Here is a 22,589-nt window from a genome sequence, read left to right as displayed (position 1 = left end):
TGATAATTTTTACGCGAACAGCTACGAGGGTACCAAACGCGCCCAGGTCTGAGAAGAGCCCACAACAAACTCAGACACAGACACAGACTAAAATGTTCCAAACACAGACTTTTAAAGGCCATGAAGCTATAATGCAGTAATCCTACTGCAAAAGTCAAGGTCATAATGTATAGCGGCGAAAATGCGCTTCAGTTAACGCACGAAACGCAACGATTGGCGGAAAAACTTTGTCGTACTACGAAAGCTTTCCCAGTACTCGAGTATGAAATGAAATTGATTAAATAGTGCATTTTTCCAGCGAGGAAGCTAGGCGGGGCCGAGGGGGGAAGGGGGAGCCAAGATGGCGACCGTTACGTCACGTTTCAACCGTACGTTTGGAATTAGATCAGTGGCGTGCGAACAAGCTCGCAGGCGGTCGCGCCTTTGAAACGTATACGGTTGCGTACGGTAGCGCGCGGCGTATTGTGTTTTCAGTTCTGTCATTCAGTGTACCTACTTACTTTTTTTTTGGTTTTTTTTTCAAGGGAACGCGCAATGGACGTAAGTTTATTCATCCTTATGAGTTTTTCTTTAGTTCAGTGTTCTTTGTTAGGTGTATTAACAATGAAAATTTTAACGTTATTTGATTTTAACTTTTATCATTATTTCTATTGTTTAGATATTTATTGTCAATAAATAAACCGCGGGTTGAAATTGTTATTTTTTTGTTTGGAATCATTAAAATTGGAATTTTTTACGACTTATTCTTCGGAGTCTGTGGTTTTCTTATAATAAAAAGTTAAATCGTAAAAACGTTTGCGGTGTTCGCTGGCGCGAGAGCGGGCTTTTTTGTTTTCTTGTTTTTATTCGCTCGGAGGTCTAAAATGCAAGAAAGCTTTTTTCCGCATATCGATTTCTTCTTATTTTGCTTTAGAGACCACACTTCACGGATTTTTTTTTAAATTTTAATTGTAGCTTATGCTTGCGACTTCGTCCGCGTGGACCACATAAATTTCAAACCCCTATTTCACTCCCTTAGGGGTTGAATTTTCAAAAATCCTTTCTTAACGGATGCCTAGGTACGTCATAATAGCTATCTACCTGCCAAATTTCGATGTCCGATCTGTCTACACTCTAGTATTATGAGCTGTGGGTTGATAGATCAGTCAGTCAGTCAGTCACCTTCTACTTTCATATATTTAGATAGATAAACTGACTTAGATAGTAGAGGTACAACCTACTTTTCGTTTTTAAAAATTTTCATAAATATATTTTTAACGTTTGAAAAGGTACCTACTTAGTTTTTGGGTAGGTACCTACTGGTAGACTAGGTTGGTAGGTTGTTAGGTAGGTACCTACTACGCGATGACACAATAGGTACCCGTTGGTATTTAAAAAAACAAGTAAAATATTTAAAAAAAAATCTTTCGTTAAGTTTTTCAAATGTATACGCGCAATGAAAAGTGTTAAACATTTTATTTATTTGTTTAATGATAAATTAAATAAAGCAAATTAAGATACCATAACTGACTAACTTTTCGGAGTTTTGTGGGTTTTGAACAATTAAATATGACTAGCTTTAACGGTGAAGAAAAATATCGTGACGATACCTGCATGCCTGAGAGTTCTCCAGACCGGACCAAAGATTTCATCATCATCTTATCATCAACCGATAGACGTCTACTGCTGAACATAGGTCTCTTGTAGGGACGTCCACACTCCACGGTCTTGCGCCGCCTGAATCCAGCGGCTCCCTGCGACTCGTCTGATGTCGTCCGTCCGCCTAGTGGGGGGTCTTCCAACACTGTGTCTTCCGGTGCGAGGTCACCATTCCAGCATCTTGGGACCCCAACGTCTATCGGTTTTACGAACTAATGAGCTACTCGTACCTATGTCGGTTACTCTAGTTACCAGAAATTTTGAAATTATAAAATTCCCTGCCGGGAATTGAACTCGGGACCTCCCACTAATAAGACAACAGCGCTTACCACTGCGCCAGGGAGGTCGTAGGTATAAATAGTCCGGTTCAATCAAACACTGACTCATAAAATATAATAGAACGACAGTCGACAGGTTTAATGACAAAAACTGACAAATGCTCCTCGCCAGACATTTGTCACTGTGTCTTTGAATTGTCCGAGATTACATTTGACAGCTGTCATCCGTCAACAACTTCGCATTGTTGTCTCTCTTTAGTTTCAGCCTCATAATAGCTTGGTTGAAACGGTGAAGGAATCATCGTGAGGAAACCTGCATGCTTGAGATTTCTCCGCAATGTTCTCAAAGGTGTGTGAAGTCTGCCAATCCGCACTTGGCCAGCGTTGTAGACTATGATCAAACCTTTCTGATTCTGAGAAGAGTGGTGCTCAGTAATGATCCGGCGATGGGATGTTGATGGTCGTGATGATAAAAAGCTTGATATTGGACTATATGTGAAAGGCTAAGTAAACCATGCCCAAGTCTCATTTAAACTAACTTTTTTCGTTGTATAGAAGCAGGCGTTACTTTGCGGAAATCCATGTTATACAATGAACCAAAAGCTTAATCTAATAAAGGGTGACTGACTGACTGACTGACTGACTGACTGACTGACTGACTGACTGACTGATCTATCAACGCACAGCTCAAACTACTGGACGGATCGGGCTGAAATTTGGCATGCAGATAGCTATTATGACGTAGGCATCCGCTAAGAAAGGATTTTTGAAAATTCAACCCCTAAGGGGGTGAAATAGGGGTTTGAAATTTGTGAAGTCCACGCGGACGAAGTCGCGAGCATAAGCTAGTTTGCTATAATCCGCTGAAACAAGTCGAATCTGTATGGTGCACCATGCAGCATGCGAAATGCAGCGCCCGCCCTCCCACTGCTAAACATACAGGAAAAAGCAGCCACCAGGCAAGCAATACGCACCACCACCACGCAGCACCACACAAATCCCAAAACGCATTCGACGCACGTTTCGCCCCGACACCGGAGCATCCTCAGGAGATGTAGACCTTACCTACCTAGTAGTGCCTGGTGGCTGGTTTTTCCTGCATGTTTAGCAGTGGGAGGGCGGGCGGTGCATGTCGCATGCTGCACGTTGCATCATACAGATTCGACTTGTTTCAGTGGATTATAGCAAATTAAGCTTTAGGTTCATTGCATAGTTAATTTTTTTCGACTAGCTGACCTGCTCTGGCTTTCCTCGGTTTTCATTTCTGAAATTCCTTTCTTAGTGGGGGGTCTAGAGACTAGAGTAGACTTTAGGTACGTTACAGAGAGAACGTAGTATGTAAAATCTCAAGTTTCTAAAGTCAGCAATTTAAACTGTAACATACAACTTAAACTGCTGTTCTTAGCACATTCTGATCTTCAAAAACCGGTCAAGTGCGAGTCGAACTCGCACACGAAGGGTTCCGTAGGTACCGTCGTACAAGAAATAATTAACTTAGCAATTTTTTTTAAATTTCCATTGTTTCTATTGCCGCTATTGGAATCACTTTTCACAGGATCACAGGATCACTTTGTTGTCTGTCCGTCGTGTCTATCAAGAAAACCTATAGGGTACTTCCCGTTGACCTAGAATCATGAAATTTGGTAGGTAGGTAGGTCTTATAGCACAAGTAAAGGAATAAATCATCCGAAAAACGTGAATTTGTGTATAACTAGCTAATGCCTGCGACTTCGTCCGCGTGGAATTAGGTTTTTAAAAAATCCCGTAGGAACTCTTTGATTTTCCGGGATAAAAAGTATGTCACTCTCCAGGTCTTTATCTATACCCATGCAAAAAATCACGTCAATCCGTTGCACCGTTGCGACGTGATTGAAGGACAAACCAACACACAAACACACTTTCGCATTTATAATAAGGGTACTGACTAGCGGATTCGCTCCGGTTTCGCTTGGAAAATCTTTTGTTAATGGGGGTCTACGTTGAAGAAAGAACTTATATGCAAAATCTCAAGTTCTGTACGATGATAGGTGTTAGTCTGTTTCTCCTGTTATATTATTTCTAGCTTATGCCCGCGACCTCGTCCGCGTGGACTACACAAATTTCAAACCCCTATTTCACCCCCTTAGGGGTTGAATTTCGAAAAATCCTTTCTTAGCGGATGCCTACGTCATAATAGCTATCTGCATGCCAAATTTCAGCCCGATCCGGCCGGTTATTTGAGCTGTGCGTGGATAGATCAGTCAGTCAGTCACCGTTTCTTTTTATATATTTAGAAGAAGATTATCAGTAGAAAGTAGTTTAACCTAAATTAGCAGTTCTTTTACATTTACATACATTTATATTATAATACAAATAAAAATAATCAATCTCAAAAACTTCATACCAAAGCGTTTGTTCTAGGAATAAAGCTAAAGTAACCGAGCCGAGGTCATGACTACCAGTTTATGAAGACCTATCATGTAACTTACTTAACTAAAAATAGGAGGTCTTCTCTGACTGGTGAGAAGTTACACTCACCAGTATATCAAGATCTGTTATATTCTATTCATAAACTAGAAACGGGAGGTCTCGTGCGATTGGCGATGGTCAAACAACGGTCATTGTGGGTGGCGGCGGACAGGGCTGCCAACTATGCAAATTTTTTGCCAGTGATGCGAAATGTGATATTTTGTTTTATTTTTGTATGAAATAAGAAGTGATTGAAAGATACAAGCGTCTTAGTTACCTTTTAAAACATTCATAGGATCACTTTGTTGATTGTCTGTCTGTCTCTGTCAAGAAACCTATAGGGTACTTCCTATTGACCTAGAATCATGAAATTTGGCAGGTAGGTAGGTCAAAAGACACGTAAGGGGGAAAATTCGAAAGTCGTAAAATTGAACGCACATAACTCCGAAAATGCCATGTAAATTAAAGAATTTAAAAAGTACATAATTTATATTTATATTATAAATCTTGTACGATGGTATGTAATCTTTCATGTGCGAGTCTGACTCTTACTGTAATTAATTACTAAAGGACTAATAAATCGAGAACATTCTTTTAAGAGGCTTCAATATAAAACTCAATGAGAATTGTTCAATATCAGTACACGTGAAAATATTTGTCTTGAGATATAGAATTCTTGATTAACTTTTTTAATACGTAGTAGGTTGACAGCCCTACCCAGCCGACCTACATAGAGTAATTATTGCTGGATGCGACTAGCAGGCGCCGTAGAAGCCTCGCCGTAGGCGCTGTACTGTCGAGGCGACAAGGCGTTAACGACTTTATTATCATCTTTTTAATATTTCATTTATACGTTCTACGTTCTAATGTTTATATTAAAGGGAAATTATGTGTGAAGTACTGTTGTGTAGAAAAGTGAATTTTATTGTAATAAAGTGCTAGACGTTTACCTCTGGACAAAGGTCACTTGTAGGGACTTCCACACGCCACGGTCTTGCGTCACTGTCAAGCAGTGGCTGTTTGCGACTGATTTGATGTCATCTGTCCACCAAGACATTATGAGTATGAGCAAAGTATAGTAAGTATTATTTTCTCGTTGTTCCCGATGCGGCCGACTCGTGCTCATACATGCAGTAATGCGACTAGTAGGCGCCGTAGAAACCTCGCCGTAGGCACTGTACTGTCGAGGCGACAAGGCGTTCAACTTTTTAATATTCCATATTTTGTCTACGTTTAATTTAATTTAATTTAAAATAACTTTATTGTTAATAGATTTACAGAGAGTAAGAATACAGGATACACTTAAAAAACAAAGGGCGACCTTATCACTAAAGTGATCTCTTCCAGGCAACCCATACTTAAGAACTTATAGAACTGTAAGACGGGGAGTCGCAATGTAGCTATAAATATAATATATATATAAATATATATAGGTATATATAAACACATACACTCTAATAGGTACATACTATAAAATATAATATAATATATACAATATACATGGATATAAATACTATATAAAATCAATATAGTATAATTAAATAAATAATACATACTACATAGCTAACTGTACATAATATAGTTATGGCAGAAAATCTACAGTGACAGATAGTGTTTCTTGACACGTTCTAAAAGGGAAATTACGTATGAAGTACTGTTGTGTAGAAAAGTGAATTTTATTATTATAACGTGACAGACGTCCCCTGCTGGACCAAGGTCTCTCATAGGGACTTCCACACGCCACGGTCTTGCGCCGCCGCTATCCAACGGCTCTGATTTTATGTCATCTGTGTTGATATTAGTAGTAGGTATGAGCAGAGTATTATTTACTCTTTGTTGCCGATGCGGCCGACTCGTGCTCACGCACGCAGTCAGAGTAATTTATTGCTGGATGCGACTAGCAGGCGCCGTAGGCGATGTACTGTCGAGGCGACAAGGCATTAGCGACTTTATTATCATGTTTTTAATAGTTCATATTCTGTCTACGTACTAGACTATGTATGAAGTACTGTTGTGTAGAAAAGTGATTTTCAAGTTGAGTTTTAAATGCCACCATTCATGGAAAATATTGCTTCGTGCTTGGCATTTCGATTGAGCTAGGGACAAATGAGTGCATGGAATTCCGCTAAAATGTGTCATGTTTTTAAGAGAAGCGCCACAATAGTTGTGTGTGTGTGTGTATGAATAAGAAATCGTTGAACCCCTATTTTACCCCTTTGTGGGTTGAATTTTGAAAAATCCTTAGCGGATGCCTATCACGTACCTAATAGCTATCTGAATGCCAAATTCCAGCCCGATCCGTCCAGTAGTTTGAGCTGTGCATTGATAGATCAGTCAGTCAGTCATTCAGCTTTTCGTTTTATATATTTAGAAGATTCTCAAAATATTCGTCATTCATGAAAGGTATTCAAAGGCCAGGAACAGACAAACGTAGCGATAAAATAACTCCTTTATCTATTTACTCACGCTATCTCGCGTTATCGAGATGCAAACTTTAGACAAGGCCTCCTCATACAGCCTACGCTATTGTCTATCTGTATATACTAGTATAGTTATATTATACTAGATGATGCCCGCGACTTCGTCCGCGTATACTACACAAATTTCAAACCCCTATTTCACCCCCTTAGGAGTTAAAATTTTAAAAATCTATTCTTAGCGAATGCCTACGTCATTCAATTTCAGCTCGATCTGTCCAGTAGTGTGAGCTGTGTGTTGATAGATCAGTCAGTCAATCAGTCAGCCAGTCAGTCAGTCAGTCAGTCACCTTTTCATTTTATATATTTAGACTAGATGATGCCCGCGACTTCGTCCGCATGGATTTAGATTTTTTTAAATCCCGTGGCAACTAAACTTTCCGGGATAAAAGTATCCTATGTCCTTCCCCGGGATGCAAGCTATCGCTGTTCCAAATTTCGTCAAAATAGCTTGAATGGATAGATCGTGAAAGGCTAGCAGACAAACAGACAAACTTTCGAATTTACCAGACCAGACCAGAAAGAAATTATAAAATTTATTTCAAATCCCGCCAGAAATCGAACCCGGGATCTCCGACTAATAAGACACAGTGCTTACCACTGCGCTAGGGAGGTCGTCTAAAACAGTTGCCCTCGTAAGAAGACTCTTTACGGAAGATACAAAGACGAGCAAACAGGCGGATAAATAAGGATCTTAATTGATCTAATCTCTTCCCACTCGTCCGTAGAAAAGGAAGCATTAGAGTACAAAGTTCAAAATGTCATTTAGTCGTCGTTCGCACGGGCGTTTTTCGAACGCGCGTCTAAAAATGTGTCGAATGAAAGACAAGTTAAATTCGATTCAACGTTTGTGACTTGTGAAATAGAAATAGAAATAGTGTTTATTTGCCAGAATGTGGTACAATTTGGTCTTAAATCTATTTTGTTCTAACACATTCAACCAATAACTTAGTGTGCGAATTGTTAGTGGTTGCACCCTCTTAGAGGTTGAATTTTCTACGTCATAATAGCTATCTGCATGCCAAATTTCAACCCGATGCATCCAGTAGTTTGAGCTGTGCGTTGATAGAACAGTCAGTTAGTTACCTTTTCCTTTTATATATTTAGATTTTCAAAAAATTATATTACTAGTGGCCCTTGGGATGATGTAAGGATTCTAATGTTACCAGATAGGTACTCGCGCACGAAAGTGGTTTATTTATTTTGAGAAGACGCTGATTGTGATCAAACGCAAGCTGATCGTGCGATTAAAAAAACCAGCCAAATGCGAGTCAGGCTCGCGCAACGAGGGTTCCGTACTGCAGTCGTATTTTTTCGACATTTTGCACGATAATTCAAAAACTATGATGCATAAAAATCTGTTTTAGAATGCACAAGTGAATTTTTTTCATATGATACCCCACTAAGTACCTATAGTTATCTTACTTCGGAAATTGAAAATAAGTACTAATTATTAGTTCAAGACCACAATTTTTTTTTGTGTGATGTAACCACAAATTCACGGTTTTCAGATTTTTCCCCAAATGTCAGCTATAAGATCTACCTACCTGCCAAATTTCATGATTCTAGGTCAACGGGAAGTACCCTGTAGGTTTCTTGACAGACAGACAGACAGACAGACAACAAAGTGATCCTATAAGGGTTCCGATTTTCCTTTTGAGGTACGGAACCCTAAAAACGCACGTTACAAAAGCGTCCGTGTGAACAACAGCTTTAGCGGGCTCATTGAGCACGTTCGTCGGCGGTACGTCGCTACCCCACGCTCGGTTGCAGCAGATGCACGCTGACTCATTCACGTGCGCCGGCGCAGGACACTCGCGCACTAAAGTGCTATACTACTTAATACTAGCTGATGCCCGCGACTTCGTACGCGTGGATTTAGGTTTTTAAAAATCCCGGGGGAACTTTTTGATTTCACGCTATAAAAAGTAGCCTATGTCACTCTCCAGATCTTTGCATGCAAAAATCACGTCAAACCGTTGCACCGTTGCTATGTGATTGAAGGTCAAACCAATAAACCAACAAACAAACACACTTTCGCATTTATTTTATAACCAGCGACCCGCCCCGGCTTCGCACGGGTAGCTTATTACGATTTTCGTTGGATCTCTAATTTTTTTGAATTAATTTAGCCTATGTCACTCAGGAATAATGTAGCTTTCTACTGGTGAAAGAATTTTCAAAATCGGTTCAGTATTTCCAGAGATTACCTTCTACAAACAAACTTACAAACTTTACCTCTTTATAATATTAGTTTTATAATTAAAGCCTACCCTACTGATTTTTCCAACAACTATAAAAGAACCAGAGTAACCGTAGATGAAGATTTTTGTTTCAACTTTTAATTGTTTTTGAACTTTTAGTTAACTTCGCTGTTTTAAGAGTTACATAAGCCGTTTAAACATACCGTTTACCGTTTAACGCGTTGTGCGCGTGTTTTGGTTGTTTCGTTGTGTCGGATGTAAGCGTTTTGTCGTGTCACTCCTGAAGGGCTTACAAATTGACGGTGATTGATCGACATCCGTCACACTGGTTAGATTCTACCTTTACTTATTATGCTAATCGCACATAACCGACCAGCCGAACAAGTCATCGTCATCATGATCAACCCATCACCGGTTCACTACTGATGAGAACGGGTCTCCTCCCAAAACCTAGATTATACCTAGATTTAAATTTAAATAATAATTATGTATTTACGCTGTTGATTACCTTCAAATAAACAAAATAAAATAAAATAAAATGAGAAGGGTTTAGGCCATAATCTGCCACGCTGGCCCAATGCGATTTATGCAGATTGGTAGACTTCACACACCTTCAAGAACGTGGAGAACTCTCAGGCGTGCAGGTTGTTTTAAAAACGCACATAAAGTTAGAGGTGCGTGTCCGAGATCGAACCGCCGACCTCCCGAAAAGAAGGCGGACGTCTTAACCACTAGGCTATCACCGCCCTTACTGTTATAATTTTAATTTGTTCTAGTAGCAGCAATTGTGTACGCTTTAATGAAACAATAAGTTTACTTACAAATTAACAATTTCATACATCAACCTACGCTCAATTATCGGTATAGTCATTTTATCTAGTATCACCTACACTATGGCCTTTGATTCATACCTACGCCATTCCACGAGATTTAAGCGAAATATTTATTGTTATGATTAAAACAATAATAATAACTAACTAGCTTATTACCCCCTTAGGGGTTGAACTTTTAAAAATCCTTTCTTAACGACATAACAGTTATCTGCATACTTACCAAATTTCAGACCGATCCGTCCAGTAGTTTGAGCTGTGTGTTGATAGATCAGTCAGTCAGTCAGTTAGCTTTTCCTTTTATAGTATACTAGCTTATGCTCGCGACTTCATCCGCGTGGACTACACAACTTCCAAACCCCTATTTCATCCCCTTAGAGGTTGAATATTCAAAAACCCTTTCTTAGCGGATACTTACGTCATAATAGCTATCTGCATGAAAATTTTAGCCCGATCTGTCCTGTAGTTTGAGCTGTGCGTTGATAGATCAGACAGTCAGTCAGTCAGTCACCTTTTCCAATGAACCAAAAGCTTAATTTGCTATATGATCCGCTGAAACAGGTCGAATCTGTGTGGTCCAACATTTGCTTTGCAATTGTGCATTGTCTACATCTCCTGAGGTTACGTGCGTCGAGTGTGTTTGGGATTTGTGTGGTGCTGCGTGGTGGTGGTGGTGCGTATTGCTTGCCTGGTGGCTGCTTCTACCTGCATGTTTAGCAGTGGCAGGGCGGGCGGTGCATTTCGCATGCTGCATGTTGCGCCATACAGATTCGACCTGTTTCAGCGGATTACAGCAAATTAAGCTTTTGGTTCATTGTATATCATGGACTTCCGCAAAGTAACGCCTGCTTCTATACAGCATACAGTCACCTTTTCATTTTATATATTTAGATTTAGTTTACCTTACTTGTAATTGCAAAATCGACTTTGACCCACAATACCTAGTTGATATTTGAGATCGCTCGCTGTGCGGTGTCGTTTGTCGAGAGCGGGATCCTTTCTAATGCCAGCCTTCGATCGCTTGTTTCGAGTGACATTTCGGTATCGACGAGATTTTATTGATAACACTAGCTGACCCAAATTCCACCCCAGGCCCAGCTTGCTCGGGTGGAATTCAGAAATTCGAGGTGGTGGTTGAATTTCTAAAAATCCTAAAACACGTATTTCTTAATTTGTGACCGAAAACCTGTTTAGGTTTTCGGTCACAAATTAAGAAATACGTGTTATACGTGTCATAACAATTGGTGTTTACCAATTGTTATGCAAATAACTTGAAAAATGACGGACTTACCATATAAACTTCCATCCCCCATTTAACCCACTTAGGGGTAGAATTTCGATTTTTTTCCTAATGGATACTTATCTACTCTCTTTACAAAGAACACACCCTTAAAATTTTCTGTTTCTAGGACCACAGCGGTTTAGGCTGTGCGTTGATATATAAGTCAGTCTGTCAGTCAGGACTTTGAATTTTGACAATGACGTCAAATGCGTGCCAGAATTCTCCATAATCTTCTCATAAGTACTTGTAAAAAGTTAACATGAATAATAAAACATTCTATTCTATTCAAGGGTGTGTGAAGTCTGCCAATCCACACTTCGCTAACGTGGTGGACTATGACCAAGTCTTGGATCTATATTATGTCATCACTGGCTGTGAATGATAGGTCAATACTCACATTATGGCCACCCTACAATGACGTCAGATGCCAGGGTGATAATCAAGTGATAAGGCCCCCCATATTGAGCTCGCCCGCATGATTGCACGGCACGCAAAACTACTTAGGAATGCTATATGGACTTGTTAAGGCCAGACGCATACGGACTGAATTCTTATTGACGCTAATACACGCTCATCTACATCTCGACATCTCTACAATAGTATAAAATAAAGTCGCCTCCCGCTGTCTGTATGAACGCGTAGATCTTTTAAACTACGCAACGGATTTTAATGCGGTTTTCACCAATAGATAGAATGATTCAAGAGGAAGGTTTATACATATAGTTTAATTCTCAAAACATTAGAGATCCCTAGGGAAAGTGAAATAATGTGAATTAGGTCGGAAAAAATCCTCTCATTTGAGAGTTTCCGAGGCGTGCGCTGCATAAATGGCTAAAGTTACACGAAAACAATGTATGGTGAAATTGTTTCTCTTAAAAAGTTCTACAAAAAAGTCCGCGATAGCATACATGTATCTTATGAATCGATTTTATGGTTTTCAAATATGATCTGAAACAAAGCCTTACTTTCGAGGGTGTTTTTACTGACATACTATTGATTCTGATCAAAATAAAATAGTTGATCATTTGTAATATTCAATTTAGACCAAAATTGCCCTTTACATCATTTAATTTAGAATAATATCTTAGGAGATATCACAAAATTAAAATAATATGAAATATCGTAAAACCACATTACTATCTACACTGCACCCATGCGAAGCTGGGGCGGGTCGCTAGTATATGGATAAAAGGAAAAGGTGACTGCCTGACTGACTGACTGACTGATCTATCAACGCACACCTCAAACTAGTGGACGGATCGGAAATTTGGCATGCAGATAGAGCTATTATGACGTAGGCATCCGCTAAGAAAGAATTTTTGAAAATTCAACCCGTAAGAGGGTGAAATAGGGGTTTGAAAGTGTAGTCCACGCGGATGACGTCGCGAGCATAAGCTAGTGACGTATAATTATTTATTTTGATACTAGCTGATCCCTTTGGATGACCTCCCTGGCGCAGTGGTGAGCGGGAGTGGATTAGTGGGAGGTCCCGGGTTCGATTCCTGGCAGGGGTTTGGAATTTTATAATTTCTAAATTTCTGGTCTGGTCTAGTGGGAGGCTTCGGCCGTGGCTAGTTACCACCCTACCGGCACAGCCGTGCCGCCAAGCGATTTAGCGTTCCGGTACGATGCCGTGAAGAAACCAAAGGGGTATGGGTTTAATAAAAACTGCCATACCCCTTCCAGGTTAGCCCGCTATCATCTTAGACTGCATCATCACTTACTATCAGGTGAGATTGCAGTCAAGGGCTAACTTGTATATGAAAAAAAAAACCCTCGTTAAGCTGTGATAGCCTAGTGGTTAGTACGTCCACCTGCTAATCAGAGGTCGGGGGTTCGATATCAAAAAAAAATTGTATAGTGAAATGGTCAAATTAAGTTGTTTTAAAATCTCGCCTGGTTTGACCATATTCCTAAGGGATATGGCGAATATCATTTTCATGCGACATAATATATAGATTGTACCCTACTGCTCTAAGAATGCTCATAACAAATTCAATAAAAAAAATAGGAAAACCTACCTAGTAATACAAAAAATATTATTAATAGAACTAATTAATAAACGTTAACAGGAAATTCGCGTGATCCCAGATAATAATAGGTCAGTATGTTTATTTTTAGGGTTCCGTACCTCAAAAGGAAAAACGGAACCATTATAGGATCACTTTGTTGTCTGTCCGTCTCTCTGTCTGTCTGTCAAACCTACATGGTACTTCCCGTTGACCTAGAATAATGAAATTTGGCAGGTAGGTCTTTAGCAGACATTAGGGGAAAAATCTGAAAACCGTGAATTTGTGGTTACATCACAAAAAAAAAGTGTTTTGAACAAATAATTAGTATTTTCAACTTATAAAGTAAGATTACTATACCAAGTGGGGTATCATAAGAAAGGGCTTTTACCTGTACATTCTAAAACAGATTTTTATTTATTTTTATGCATAATAGTTTTTGAATTATCGTGCAAAATGACGATAAAATATGACTTTAGTACGGAACCCTCGGTGCGCGAGCCTGACTCGCACTTGGCCGGTTTTTAATAGAATAATAACAGTTATCGCAACGAATTTATTTTAATTTATAATTGAGGTGATGGTGAACTAAATGACTGCACCTACATCATCATCATCATGATCAACCCATCACCGGCTCACTACAGAGCGCGGGTCTCCTCTCAGAGTGAGAAGGGTTTTGGCCATAGTCTACCACGCTGGCCAAGTGATTTGGTGGATTGGTAGACTTCACCCACCTTTGAGAACATTATGAACTCTCAGGCATGCAGGTTTCAGCAAGTGATATTTGATACACGCATAACTCTGAAAACTTAGTTAGCCCGGGAACGAACTCCCGACCTCCGATTAGCCTACGTCCTAACCACTAGACTATCACAGCTTACGACCTGTTGTAAATCAACGGATATCTATAGTGCACGACAGGTCGAGATGGCAATAGGGGTATGAGGCGGGGGGACGCCCCGCACACCCGCACGTTACCCGCGCTCGCCCGCACCGGTTATAGCGAGGGCTGAGCTGGTGTGCGGGGCGTTTCCTCCCCGATTGCCATCTCGACCTGTCGCGCATAAGTCCCGCAAATTGTTATTGCGCTGGAACCATGTCTCATTAAAATCGAAATGACGTCATTTGACGTATATTTAAGTAAAAATATAACGTAACGTCACTAAAATAGGTATTGTTTAATAGTGAGTCCGTTACTAACTACGTACACGTCCATTACTAATAACTGCATATTTTGTACACACTTTTTTTTTGGAGAGTGACTAGTTTTATTCATGGCTTGTATTACTTTATCAATTATTATGTCATAATCTGTTTTGTGTGTCCAATAAATAATATAAAAAAAAAAAAAAAAAAAAAAAATGGCGGCCACGCGCATTAGCGGGACGTATACTATGGCTAGTAGTAAGTAGTAGCTAGCCGCTAGTGGTACCACCCACCATGTATCGCCACCATCCATTATCTAAATGAGAGAATACGTGTTAGCTCATTATGTACGCGCCTTATCTGATACCATTGTGTACCCGGCTTTATTGTGTGTCCGATATAAAACCAGGAAATTTGTTAATCCTACTGATATTATTAACTAGCTGTTGTCCGCGACTTCGACCACCGTCTGCGGGAAACTGCGGGAACTGTCTTTTGCAGTGGATTTTCCAAAAAAAACCAGCCAAGTGCGAGTCAGGCTCGCGCATAGAGGGCTCCGTACTACAGTCGTATTTTTTCGACATTTTGCACGATAATTCAAAAACTATGATGCATAAAAATAAATAAAAATCTGTTTTAGAATGTACAGGTGAAGACCTTTCTTATGATACCCCACTTGATATAGTTATCTTAGTAATTATAGTTAACTTAGAAAGTTGAAAATACTTATTATTAGTTAATGACCACAATGATGAACACAGGCGCGCCTTTCAATTCCTCGCTACGCTCAATATTTTATTCTTCAAATCACTTGCTTCGCTCGTGGTTCATTCAACCTTTGAATCTATCACTGGCTCTGAATTCATTACAAACTATCGCGACAAAATAACAACTTTGCAGCCTTGCATAACAAATAACTATTATAAAAAAATCAAAACACTAGAAAAGTACGTTGTCAGAAATCTGTTGATAAAAAATGAATGACAACAGATGGTCTGATGTCAAAATAAAACAACAGTCGACACATAAAACAATAAAACATAAATGTAACCTAATTTCGACTATGCCTGTTTTTGTCATACCTCGGAGGACGCAGTGTCGCTATGACGGGAATGTAAAACTGCGTCTACACCAGACGACGTTATTTTAAGAATAGAATAGAAATATATTTATTTGTTGATCCAACACAATATGTTAAACACAAATTAACTACAAAAATCATGCCTTAAAATCTAAAATAACTAATAGTGTCCAAAAAGGTCTGAACTCAGCTAAATGTTGTGGATACATGGCACCACAACGCTGTTATTCTGTTCGAGCCCGAACGAGGGAAGTCCTGGTCTATAGAGAGCTATTAAAATTAAATCTAAAAATGAAACAATAAAAACAATTGAAATTTTTGTTCTATAACTATTTGTAATTTCTGATGGCTTAGTTAATAAAAGATAGTTTTTTTTAGATATGGGTAGGTTATGTTGTTCGGACTGCCACAAACTAGCTTACTGGCTTTTGAATTTTGAGTAAATGAGTGTATAAGCTAGTGGTTTTATAAAAATCCCGTGAGAACTTTTTGGTTTTTTGGGACAAACAATAGCTTATGTCTCTTTCGGGGCTGCCGCTTGTCCTGTACCTAACAAAATCGGTTAAATGGATGGGCTGTGAAAAGCTAGTAGACTTTTAGCATTCTGTGTATTATATTGCACAAAATTTTATTGATATTTTGTCAGCTTATAATATATGTATAGAAGGATGGATCGGGCTGAAAAACACGTAGATAGCTATAATGACGTAGACATCCGCTAAGAAAGGATTTTTGCAAATTCGGGATTGAATTTTCAAAAATCCTTTCTTAGGGGGTAAAACAGGTACGTGTAGGTTATACGAAAATGTTCAAAAAATATTTTATAACTTGACTAGCCTATGCCCGGAAATTCTTCCGCGTTGACTATACAAATTTCAAACCCCTATTTTACCCCTTTAGGAGTTGAATTTTCAAAGAACCTTTCTTAGAGGATGTCTATTGTCATAATAGCTATCTGCATGCCAAACAGCCCGATCCGTCCAGTACTTTGAGCAGTGTGTTGGTAGATCAGTTAGTCAGTCAGCTTTTCCTTTTACATATTTTAGATGAAGCTTAAGGTCCCTTGTATATCTGAAAAGTGTTTTATCCAGTGTGACCGCAGCTTTAGCATTTATCATTAATGGGCTTAAGTGGTTACGCCCGGTGGAAGTGAGCAACTGTTCGCGAGAGAGACAGCTGACATGCTGTCACTCTTGCACAATACATCAAATTGTAGAGGAATATACCTCTGTATTTCAAGTTGATAAATAATTTAGCTCTTTCACCCTTTCTGAGGTGTCTATCTCGGAATAGCACCTACGTATTGGAGAATATGGTCTCTGATCTCTCTCCGGTCGTGTTGGATTGCCGTCCCATAGGACTTGGGACAACCCTCCACCTCCCATGGCCCCACCAACCTCTCGGTTATATGGGCCGAATCGCGGGAGGGCGCCCGTTCGGTACTTGCTCTTGGCATTTTCCCGGGGCGCCTTCTTGACTCCCTACAAATTATTTTGTCTCTTCCTTGTCCCTTATGCTCACTCTCCCCCCTTGGGGGCTAGACGTCACTAACACAGCTGTGATCTCCGCTGCTGCGGCGTGCTGGTGCCGGCCTGGCACCTGCACGCTCAGAGCTGCTTCGCCTCTTATGCCAATGGTGCGCGAATTCCCGTAGCCGGTTGTAGTTCCCCGCCGATGAGACGAGGTCCGTGTAGAAGACCGGCCCCGCTTCCCCGCGTACGATCCCATCCAACATCGTCACTTGCAAGTCCTCATAAAGGGTCCCATAGGACTGTGAGAGAGAAATATGTGTGGAATAGAATGCAACTATAGTCCGCGATAGGTTGAGATGGCTATCGGGGAGAAGGCGGGAAGCCCCGCACACCCGCACGTTACCAGCGCTTGCCCGCACCAGGATAGCGCGGGGGCTGCGTGGGTGTGCGGGGCGTTACCTCCTCGATTGCCATCTCGACCTTTTTTTTTTTCTTCGGGGGAGGAAGAAATCCCTACGGACTTCTGCCTGCTGGCAGGGTGTGTCCGACTCGCACGGACTAAAATAACCTCCCCATGCCTACCAGAGCACGGAACTGCGTTACTTCGTGCTGACCTCCTAAATTTCTATCTTCCACTTTTCTTCTATTTCCCTCTCTTCTCTTGTTATCATTATAGCCCTCAGCATTTTGCTATATCGTTGCCATCTCGACCCGTCGCGTACTATAAATAATTTAGCTCTTTTAGCCATTCCAAGTGCCTAACTCGGATTACGGCCTACTTATCAACGGTGCATTCTAAAACAAACTTTTATTTATTTTAATGTATCATGGTTTTTGAATTATCTTGCAAAATGTCGAAAATATACGACTGTAGTACGGAACCCTCATTGCGCGAGCCTGACTCGCACTTGGCCGGTTTTTATATACCCGCTTACTCATACGCACGTCATAAGATGAGTAATGTGTTAGTGTTCTATCGATTGCGTAATGTATAGCGGCCATGTGTAATAGAAAATGCGATGTGATGAAAATAGCAGCAATTAGATAATGTTTATCATATTCTCCACAATTTTTTTTAATTTTTTAAATTCAGACACAAGTCACCCCTTGATTGCAATATCATCTTTTTAGGGTTCCGTACCTCAAAAGGAAAAACGGAACCCTTATAGGATCACTTTGTTGTCTGTCTATCTGTGTCTGTCTGTCAAGAAACCTACAGGGTACTTCCCGTTGACCTAGAATCATGAAATTTGGCAGGTAGGTAGATCTTATAGCTGATATTAGGGGAAAAATCTGAAACCGTGAATTTGTGGTTACATCACACAATAGAAATTAAATTGTGGTCATGAACTAATATTAATTAGTATTTTCAATTTTCTAAGTAAGATAACTATATCAAGTGGGGTATTATATGAAAGGTCTTTACCTGTACATTCTAAAACAGATTTTTATTTATTTTTATGCATCATAGTTTTTGAATTATCGTGCAAAATGTCGAAAAAATACGACTGTAGTACGGAACCCTCATTGCGCGAGCCTGACTCACACTTGGCCGGTTTTTTTTTGTTAAATCCATACCCCTTTGGTTTCTAGACGGCATCGTCCCGGAACGTTAAATCGCTTGGCGGCACGGCTTTGTAGGGTGGTAACTAGCAACGGCTGCAGCTTCCCACCAGACCAGACCAGAATTTTAGAAATGATAAAACTCCAAACCCCGGCCGGGAATCGAACCCAGGACCTCCCACTAATAAGGCTACTGCGCCAGGGAGGTCGTCAAAAAAATTCGAACTAGGAGACGTCTGTTTGCCATTTTTAAAAATGAACTTGTTTTTATTATTTTTTATAATTTCATTTATTTATATAACCATTGTTTTTTTTGTTACAGGTTACGGTGGAAAGGATTGAAAATTACGGAACAAACAATAAAAGTAAGTTTTCATATAAACACTGCAATTTCGTATTTATAGTAGTTTAACGTTTTAACCAACTTTAAAAAAGGAGGAGGTTCTCAATCCGTCTCTCAACTAACTGACCCGCCCCGGCTTCGCTCGGGTGGAATTTAGAAAATCGAGGTGGGGTTGAATTTCCGAAAATCCTGAAACGTATTTCTTCATTTGTGACCGAAAATCCAAATACCAATTTTCATGCAATTAATTTGAAAAATGACGGACTTTCATACTTACTTTCATCCCCTATTTAACCCCCTTGGTAGTAGAATTTTCAAAAATCGTGAAATACGTATTTTTTATTTTTAACCGAAAGCCTAAATACCAATTTTCATGATGTAACTTTCAAAAATGACGGGCTTTCATACAAAATTCCATCCCTTATTTAACCCATTTAGGAGTGGAAATTCAAAAACTCCTTTCTTAGTGGATACTTACTCTTTACAAAGAACATACCCTCAAAATTTCATGTCTCTAGGACCAGCGGTTTAAGCAATGCGTTGACATATAAGTCAGTCAGTCAGTCAGGACTTTGAATTTTATATATAAAAAAGAAGGTGCACATGAAAGAAATTTCAGGCACCATCTACTTGTAGGTAGGTACCTACAGATTACAGAGATATAGGTTGCTGGGACCATTTCCCGAAAAATCAAGGAGTTTCAAGTAAAAACTACAATCATACAATGGAAAAGCTCAAATCTCTAACGAAATAAAAATGAAAAAATTGAATTTCACTCCCAAAAATTGTGTAAAAGAGAGAGATTAAGGCTTATCTCTCTCTGGCCGACATTTCATCGCGGTAAAGCTGGTAATCCGTAAATCCCCTGTATTTATGATACAGCTTGTGTGTTGGTTTGTTTGTTCCCTTATCTGATCAAACACTGGCTATGGCGCTTTGGTCTAGTTACTACATAGTAGGTACTTTTAATAGGATGTATTAATTTAGGACTACAACAATGTGTGTGTGGCCTTATTAATTTAATCTATTATCTAAATATATAAAACTAGATGATGCCCGCGACTTCGTCCGCGTGGATTTAGGTTTTTGTGAAATCCCGTGGGAACTCTTTAATTTTCCGGGATAAGTTTGTATCCCGGGGCCTTCCCCGCGAACTATCTCTGTACCAAATTTCGTCAAAATCGGTTGAACGGTTGAGCCGTGAAAAGCTGGCAGACAGACAGACAGACAGACAGACATATACACACACTTTCGCATTTATAATATTAGTATGGATGAAAAGCTGACTGACTGACTGATCTATCAACGCACAGCTCGAAACTACTGGACGGATCGGGCTGAAATTTGGCATGCAGATAGCTATTATGACGTAGGTACACATCCGCTAAGAAAGGATTTTTGAAAATTCAACCCTTAAGGGGTAAAATAGGGTTTTGAAATTATAGCGGCAATAAAAATAATAAATATACCAAATTCACAATATACAGCTCGCTGACAGACGAATGGATGGATGGACGGACGGACGGACAGACGGAGCGGAGGCTTAGTAATAAGGTTCCGTTGGTACCTTTCCGGTACGGAACGCTGAAAACTAAAACCCTTTTGATTAGTTTTAGGAACTTTTTTTGAAGAAACCTTACAGTAATACGCAATCCATGCGAAAATGAGTTTTGGCTAAAGTTCACCTTTATACGTAAATAGGTATAAAAATTTATGTAGATTTATGAGAAAAAAACTGATTTCATCACGAAAATTTTGAAACAATTACATAAAAGGCGAAAACAACACAAAGAACACGGACTTTACTTTTCGGGATTAATTAAACCTCATTACATATCCAATACAGGCATCTCGTCGCCAAAATAATTTATAATGTACCTCTGACTTAATAGACAACTCAGACTTAGTTAAAAGATAGAGGGAGTCGTCGCGATCGCGAATTGTCTACGTAGTGTTTACGCCATTTTACTTTACAAATTTCATGCCTACACACTCGAAACTATTTAAATTATATATTTTCTCCAACCTCCTATTCTCATCTATTTACATTGGCCCGGGAGGAAAAGGGACAAAACTGTGCAATGGTTTTGCAATCATAGAAAAACTAATGAAGTATCAGTCGCATCTTGATCACGCCGCGCCGCCGCAATTCGCTCGCAATGCATTTAAGTGAAATTCGCTAAAACTCAAAATACAGATCGATCTGACGTGTTATCTAAATAAATTATTACTTATGGTGAAAAGGAGTGTTTGAATCAGCGACCAGTGAAGTGCATCGAAGGAATAACTGATAAAACGCAGGTGAGTCCCACACAGGGCTATCCTTTCACTCAAGATTTCCACCACATAGTATAAAACAAAGTCGCATTCCGCGGTCTTCTGTCCCTTACACTTTTTAGATCTTTAACATAAGCAACGAATTTTAATGCGGGTTTCATCTGTATATATAAAATTCAAAGTCCTGACTGACTGACTGACTGACTGACATATATATCAACGCACAGCCTAAACCGCTGGTCTTAGAGACATGAAATTTTGAGGGTGTGTTCTTTGTAAAGAGTAGGTATCCACTAAGAAAGGATTTTTCGAAATTCTACGCATAAGTGGGTTAAGTAGGGGATGAAAGTTTGTACGAAAGTACGTCATTTTTCAAATTATTTGCATGAAAATTGGTATTTGGGTTTTCGGTCACAAATGAAGAAATAAGTGTTCCAGGATTTTTGGAAATTCAACCCCCACCTCTATTTTCTAAATTCCACCCGAGCGAAGCCGGGGCGGGTCAGCTAGTCAATAGATAAAGTTAATTTGTTCAAGTTGTTTGTTGTGTATGATGATATTTGTTCAAGATATCGGAAGAAATCAAGCTGACATTGAGAGCTTTGATCAAAAATATTGTCTTATTCTTTTGAAATATAACAAATTAACCACACCACATTAATATCCACATTGCACCCGTGCGAAGCCGGGGCGTGTTGCTAGTAATTTATTATGTGACTGACCTAGTAGATAACACGTCGCGATCGCTAATAAGTGTGTTCATAAAATGCTAGTTGTTTTGAGATTTATTGGACAGTTTTATCATTTAGTGTAGTCTCCTTTTTTCTTTAGTCTGTGGCCGGATCATACTTTATCCTTAAACCAAATAGATTTTGCGTTTGCAAAAGACAGACAAGAAAAATAAGGCTTCTATTTCAAACGAAATAAGTGATTTGTTGGTGATGATGTAATTTTTTGGTGGTATTTAAAGCTATGGTTTAAACAGGGTTGTCAACCATAGTTTAAACTTGACGACCTCCCTGGCGCAGTGGCAAACGCTGTGATCTTATTAGTGGGAGGTCCCGCTATTATAGGACAACTATATAATAACACTAGCTGATGCCCGCGACTTCGTACGCGTGGATTTAGGTTTTTAAAAAACCCGTGGGAACTCATCAATTTTCCGGGATGAAAAGTAGCCTATGTACTTCCCCGGGATATAAGCTAACTCTGTACCAATTTTCATCAAAATCGGTTAAACGGTTGGGCCGTGAAAAGCTAGCAGACAGACCGAAAGACAGACAGACAGACACACTTTCGCATTTATAATATTAGTATGGAAGTATGGATTTCTTAGTCAGGTTTTGAAAAAGCTACAATTTAAGAAATACATAATAATGACAGTTATAATTTTTAGCAACTAGCATGGCTACGGAACCTAGCTATAGATATTATGTTGCTAGTTAATACATACAATACGATAACTATTATTAGATATAATAATAAAGTTCTTAGCATTTTTTCAAAAACTTTTTTTATTAAAGTACCCTTATTATAAA

At 39.4% G+C, this 22,589-nt stretch overlaps 1 long non-coding RNA gene across 1 annotated transcript in view; it reads left to right on the top strand.

Annotated features, from left to right (window-relative positions):
* The first annotated feature begins 435 nt into the window (after positions 1 to 435).
* The window catches only part of LOC138404002 (uncharacterized), a 44,740-nt gene continuing 22,586 nt past the window's right edge, over positions 436 to 22,589 (top strand). Inside the window, exons 1-2 of the long non-coding RNA XR_011238110.1 lie at positions 436 to 540; positions 18,754 to 18,796. This is a non-coding gene — a long non-coding RNA (uncharacterized lncRNA). The remainder of the gene's footprint in view (positions 541 to 18,753; positions 18,797 to 22,589) is intronic.

Source organism: Maniola hyperantus, chromosome 23, assembly GCF_902806685.2.
Source record: "Maniola hyperantus chromosome 23, iAphHyp1.2, whole genome shotgun sequence".
Classification (NCBI taxonomy): Eukaryota; Metazoa; Arthropoda; class Insecta; order Lepidoptera; family Nymphalidae; genus Maniola; species Maniola hyperantus.
Note: the sequence above shows the minus strand (reverse complement) of the source record. Positions and strands in the feature narration are given on the sequence as shown.